We start from the raw sequence: 7,201 nt of genomic DNA, 5'->3' as shown, positions 1-7,201 counted from the left end.
CAATCATTAATAGTGGGGTTTCTAATCCAAGAGTATTGTTTAATATACAATAAATAATCTAACCCAACCAATCACTAGGCTTAATTACCTAACCACAGAGCATTGCAATGATTTTCTTAAATATATTTTTCCTGTTAAATCGAGAACAAATTTCAGACAATTGCATCTGCATAGACTTCATCTGAGCTATTAGACCTCCTCTGTTTTCAAGTTTTACTGCTGTTAGACTTTATTTCAAAATTGGTTCCATCAACGATTTCTTCATCTTCTATACTTGATTCAGTCTAACAGAGAAGATGAGAAAGAAAGGTCTTTCTGAGGCTAAACTTTTTAGACTGTTGCTAAACAAAAATAAAATTCCTTGAACAAAACAAAAACATTTTCCTATTGAAGAATCAAGAAGGATGTATTCCAGCATCACCAATCAAGAACAGTTCTTCATCAAAGGTGTGTAAAAGATTCAAACTTCTAGTTATATTCCATTTGCTCAGTAATATAGGAGCTGTCCTATATTAAAAAAAAAAAAGAAAAAAAAAGAAACTATAGGCTGGTGTGTGGATTATGTAGTGATAATGATAAGTAATTTTGCTTTTTAATATAAAACATACATAATTAATTGGCATGCAAAGATACAGTATAATATAAAAATGTAAATAATATACAAAAACAACAACAATATAAAAACAGAACACACAAAATATAAACCATAATTGGTCATTCAAATTTATTTCTAGCCAGTCAAAATTAGCTGATATTTCTGTCTTTTAGAGAAAATGTCACATTAAATACCATCATTAATGTGGAAGCCACATGAACCATTTTTGTTAAGCTAGTCATTTTCAATTTCACGTTGTTAAACTTTTACATTTTAATTTGAGTGGTCACTTTAAAAAACTAAATTGTACAATAGCACACAGGTATGCTTTAGTGCATTTTGAGGCAAATATCAGATCTTCAAAAACACATGCTTATATTAAGGTAGCATGGAAGCTAACTGCTATATTGTCACAGGTTAATGACACGGTGTCCTAAAAGGTCAGAAGATGAAGATAATGAAAGCTGATTAAAAATACAACTCAGATTCATTAAAGAGTGTGAACTAGCCATACAAAAGGATGAACTAGAACAACTTAAATATAGGGCAAATGATAGAATTAAAGACAAACATTTGTGAAAATTAAATGAATAACAATGACAACTAATATGTGGCGCGAAGCTAGAACAAGTCCATGAACAGAGAAACTAACACAAAGTAACGAAAGGCTGTGACAAACAGGTTACTCTTAATGGATGAATCTACTGTATATTTTTGAAGTACTAAATAAAATGGCGCAGTATACAGTCAAGCAGCATACAATTAGATCACTATAGCAAATAAATTAAGATGAAATCTTAATGTCTGTTGGGTTAAAATGTTAATCTTTCTAAACTCAACCTGTTTAAAAGGCTTAATACGACTAACATCCTTCTTGGAGATGCCAAATATACAGTTTAAAAGTTCATTTTGAAGTCAGGCTGTGAATTGTAAAAAGTCAAAAAGTCGTGGACTAGTGGTTAGAGAGTTTGATTCCTAACCCTAGGGTTGTGGGTTTGAGTCTTGGGCCGGCAATACCACGACTTAGGTGAGAAAGGCACTTATCCACAAATGCTGCCCGGATGCTGCAGCATAAATGATGCCCACTGCTCCGGGTGTGTTTCGGGTGTGTGTGTTCACTGCTCTGTGTGTGTGCACTTTGGATGGGTTAAATGCAGAGCATGAATTCTGAGTATGGATTACCATACTTGGCTGAATGTCACGTCACTTTAAAGTGCATCTTAATACCTCAAACTAAAGTCTTGAAGTAACTATCATCTCTTCTACAATAAAGTGTTGCAATTTTGTGCTCTACTTTCTACAAGCCATAGTCACTGGTTACTCTTTTGAACAACACTTTTTTTTTTGGATACAGTAGTTCTGCAATTAGTGGGACAGACTTGAATGTGTGATTTGTCTCTGTTTGGAGAACATTACTGATGCCATCAGTCATCTTAAACTCAACACATTTCCAAGAATGGACGGAAGATTTGTCTTCTGAATTCCACAGATAGTATGCTAAAAATTTACTCTTGTCACAGAAAGTAATATTAAAGGTTCACTTCCTCTACACTTACTCAAGGCATTAAGTAAAAAAGGCAATATGTCTTAACAACAATTACAACATTTAAGCCTTGCGCAATTAAGATGCTATAACAGATACCATTTTTTTTTAAAGGTACACACATCTCTAATGGAGTAGATGCATATGTTGTCCATGTTAGATTTCCAGTCTAACAAGTGTATGTATAGACACTTCTAGTTTTACCTGATGCCAGTGTAGAGAGAAAGCCAATAATGTTCATACTTAATATCACTTAAAATATTTGATCTCAGGTGTCAGGTGAATGAATGGAATAATAAAAAAAAAACTGTCTTTTACATGCTATCAGAAATTTCCTACTTCCCATTTCTGAAGCCGTGATTACCAGCTCGTCACGTTCACATGCTTTGTTGTCGGAAAGAATAGAAATAATCCCTGACAGCAACATTGTTTAGTTCCAGATCTGGACCACATACTGAATGATGGCACTTGGACGCTCTTCTGCTTTCAGGGATCAGTCTTCATCTGACCTTGACTTGAATATTTTAGTTTTCTCTGGCTGCTGAATCTGTTTATAAAACACGTTTGCAGTAGCAACAAAAAAAAAAAATACAATCCAAGACAGAATGTGATCAGGTGATTCTAATATATGATGCAGTGGTCTAATTCACTGATCTCATCTGAATCCTAAATACTGATCATAAGTGTGTTGCTCCATTAATTTAGGTTAACCAACCCCGTAACACTGCAGCATGAAAGCCAGTAGTGTTGCAACAATCAGGAATGAAAGACTTTTTAAAATGTGTTCTATACAGAAAAAAAGTTTTGAACTATTATATTATTTCACATCAAGAAAAAACACAAACCCCAGTTGAAAATTCTTTAGACCTCTCATTTATTTATTTATTTTTGTGATACTGATATCTTCGTGTTCCATGATGTCATGAGACATTTGCAAACAAGCAGCTCCACATTGCTCAAATCCCACAACTCTGCTACTGTAGATGTCATCTTTGCCTTTGACATTTTTCAGCCCGATCATGATCACATCTCATCTGATCTCTTCATTCTGAAGCTGGAAGGACAGTGAGATGAAACAGTGAGACAGTGAGATCAGAAAAACATCCAGACACAACAATAGCTTGTTTTCATATTTCAACAAGTTCATGGTTTTAGTTTTTTCAGGTCAAAGTTCTGATGTCATGATAAGAGTAACTGTTACATTCAGATCTGTTAATAAAAAACATAAAAATGAGTGTAAATCAACACAAAGTATGTCAGATTGACTGTACATAGCTGTACAATGAAAAAGGTTAAAAACAATCATTCTCCCAGTAACATTATAAAAACATTTGTTCAAAGTCACCTGGTCTTCAAAACGTTTCCGTTTCACAAAATGTTAGCATTGTCCATGAAGTGTTTATACCTGAAACATTTAGTTGGATGTTGAAATGTTACTTGATTCAGAAGTAAAATTCTCATCTTTGAAGAATAGTGAACTAGAATGTTTCCTAATGATCAAATAAACAAGAAAAAGTGTTTTAAAATGTTTTAAAAAACTGGATATTTGAATTCAGAGAGTTCATCTGCTTTAAAACTAGCAACCAAACCTTCATGCTGATATTGTATCCTATAAACAAACAAGGCATGAAGGGCAGTTTCAAGACAAGACTGTGCGTGTGAAACTGTTGCTTTCTGTTTCTTTTAGTTCCTTTGCAGAGAATGAGGATGTCTTGGTGATCTGATGACCACAAAACAGACTGTACTTGTCCACTTGACTTCTCATCATCTGACAGATTCCCTCAGTCTCTATGAGTTCCTCCTCCCAAGAGAACGTCAGTCAATATTATCTTTGAGTCTCACAAGAACTGAACAATCTGTCAGGATCAAAACAAGAGAGAACACCTTTAGGGATTGAGCTCAGCTATAATAAAAAGAATACAGGTAATTTCTTGTTGTAGAACAAGTTTTTAATTATGAATTATTGAAATCTATTTGAAAGGCAAATTTGTGCAAAAGCCAGGCTGTGTTTCCTTGTTGTATTGAAATCTCTCTCTCTCTCCCAGCAGGGACATACTGTACAGTATAAGAGAACGTTTGACTTGAAGAACACGATGTGTTTTCCCAAAGAGTTTTACGGCAGGAAGCTTGAATCACATAATCATGTAAGTCTGAGTACATTTACTCATTTATTAAATTTACTGCTGTTCATTTCATCATTTCATTATTGGATCAAATTTTACAAGCATGCCTGCTGAAAAGAGCATCTTATTTTTATTATTAGATATCAGACTTAATTATTCAGTGAACTAGCTCAATACTTTTTGGTCTAACGAAAGAATTGAGAAAGAAAACTAAGCTGTTGCCATGTCTGTTATTGATAAATTAAAGTCTAGACATGACAGAGGGTTTTCAGATACAGTAAGTCAGAATCATGTTTAATATTAATAAAGGTGAAAATTCAGTAGAAGGTCAGAGGTCTTGAATATATTGTAAGTAAATAAAAAAGTATAAGTAAATCTGAGAAAGATAAATGACTATTTTGTGGTTAAGCCTAGGAGTTTGATACTCTGTTGAAAAAATAAGTCAAATAGTCAATATAGTCATCTAAAACCTACCATATATTGATAACATTTGGCGACCACAGACCACATTGCACTGTGAGGTCAATGTAGGCATGATGTGGGCTTGATTGGGTTCCATGTTGGACTATTTGAATTATCCCCAGCTGGTTGTGTCCGTGATAATCAGGTAAGTTTGAAAGAGTCTCACAACTGTGCCAATGCATTTACAATACCATCGATGTATTGTATAATTGAGTAAATATGATTCCTTGATTTACCTTTGTAAAGAAATCTCATTGCTCTCTGCTGTCTTTACCTGCATCAGCCACCGTAAAGGGGAAGGGGTGAGCGTGGGACTGAGCCGTTGGTTGCAATTTACAACCTCAACGCTAGATGCCGCTAAAAAATGCAAATGCAAGCCTGTAGCTCTAACCCAATCATAACCTATATCAGTAAACCAGAGCATAAAATGTGATTGGTCGACAGGGGTGTTGATCCAGGACCAACAAGGATGTTGACTGAGGAAATGTGCTGTTTGTACTGTAAATAAATGTTCTGTTAATAACCTTCAGGTAAAAAAGTCGCAAATGCTCTTTGCCACCTTGTATGACACATATACAGTATTTTTGCCTTGTTTTCCGGTGAAATACCTAAGGTAATGACACTAAGATGTGTTTTTAGAGAATATACTACTAACTACTTGAATTAAGTAATTAGCTAATACATTTTTTTTTATCTAGTCTGTGAGAAAGATAATTATTATTTTTTATTATTTATTGAGGAAGAGGATGATGTAGACAGTAAACTTTTTTTCACTGATAGCTCATTACGAACTATGAAGAATGACCTGCAGAGGGCAGCAGAGAAGATCTAGAACAGGGTTCTCCAACCTTTTTGTGACTGAGGGCCCCATGAAGGGATAAAATAGTCTCAAGGGCTACTTGTTTGATATACTCCAGTGTGTCTGTATACACACACACACACACACACACACATGCATATATATATATGCCATTCCTCCTTGCAGATCCTCTCCAGTTCTGTCAGGCTGGATGGTAAACGTTGGTGGACAGCCATTTTCAGGTCTCTCCAGAGATGCTAGATTGGGTTTAAGTCAGGGCTCAGGCTGGGCCATTCAAGAACAGTCACAGAGTTGTTGTGAATTCATCTTTCCCTTGATTGCAACCAGTCGTCCTGTCCCTGCAGCTGAAAAACATCCACCCAACAGCATGATGCTGCCACCACCATGCTTCACTGTTGGGAGTGTATTGGATAGGTGATGAACAGTGCCTGGTTTTCTCCATGCATACCGCTTCAAATTAAGGCCAAAAAGTTATATCTTGGTCTTATCAGACCAGAGTTTTTCAGATGTTTTTTTAGAAATCTCCATGGGGGCTTTCATGTGTCTTGCACTGAGCAGAGGCTTCTGTCTGGCCACTCTGCCATAAAGAGCCAACTGGTGGAGCTCAGCCACAGTGATCTTTGGGTTCTTCTTTACCTCTCTCAACAAGGCTCTTCTCCCCGATATGATGGCCAGCCTCAGTCATGAGATGCACCCTAATATACGAACCCGATTCCAAAAAAGTTGGGACACTGTACAAATTGTGAATAAAAACAGAATGCAATGATGTGGAAGTTTCAAATTTCAATATTTTATTTTATTCAGAATACAACATAGATGACATATCAAATGTTTAAACTGAGAAAATGTATAATTTTAAGGGAAAATAAGTTAATTTTAAATTTCATGGCATCAAAACATCAAAAAAAAGTTGGGACAAGGCCATGTTTACCACTGTGTGGCATCCCCTCTTCTTTTTATAACAGTCTGCAAACATCTGGGGACTGAGGAGACAAGTTGCTCTTGTTTAGGAACAGGAATGTTGTCCCATTCTTGTCTAATACAGGCTTCTAAACGCTCAACTGTCTTAGGTCTTCTTTGTCACATCTTCCTCTTTAAGATGCACCAAATGTTTCTATGGGTGAAAGATCTGGACTGCAGGCTGGCCATTTCAGTACCCGGATCCTTCTTCTACACAGCCATGATGTTGTAACTGATGCAGTATGTGGTCTGGCATTTTCATGTTGGAAAATGCAAGGTCTTCCCTGAAAGAGACGACGTCTGGATGGGAGAATATGTTGTTCTAGAACTTGGAAATACCTTTCAGCATTGATGGTGCCTTTCCAGTGTAAGCTGCCCATGCCACACACACTCATGCAACCCCCATACCATCAGAGATTCAGGCTTCTGAACTGAGCGCTGATAACAACTTGGGACTTTCAGTTTTCCTTAATGAACTTCAAATTTTGATTCGTCTGACCACAGAACAGTTTTCCACTTTGCCACAGTCCGTTTTAAATGAGCCTAGGCCCAGAGAAAGTAGAAGTATTCCTGAGCCCATGTTGTGACTTTCATTACAGTAGCATTTCTGTATGTGATGCAGTGCCGTCTAAGGGCCCGAAGATCACAGGAATCCAGTATCGGTTTCCGGCCTTGACCCTTATGCACAGAGATTGTTC

The 7,201-nt window shown here is 36.3% G+C and overlaps 1 long non-coding RNA gene across 1 annotated transcript; it reads left to right on the top strand.

Moving 5' to 3' along the window:
• The first annotated feature begins 230 nt into the window (after positions 1–230).
• On the top strand, positions 231–5,694 carry LOC113065044 (uncharacterized). The gene is made up of 3 exons (XR_003278925.1): positions 231–447; positions 3,826–4,061; positions 4,184–5,694. It is a non-coding gene; the product is annotated as an uncharacterized LOC113065044 (long non-coding RNA).
• Positions 5,695–7,201: the final 1,507 nt, after the last annotated feature.

Source organism: Carassius auratus, chromosome 47, assembly GCF_003368295.1.
Source record: "Carassius auratus strain Wakin chromosome 47, ASM336829v1, whole genome shotgun sequence".
NCBI lineage: Eukaryota > Metazoa > Chordata > Actinopteri > Cypriniformes > Cyprinidae > Carassius > Carassius auratus.
Note: the sequence above shows the minus strand (reverse complement) of the source record. Positions and strands in the feature narration are given on the sequence as shown.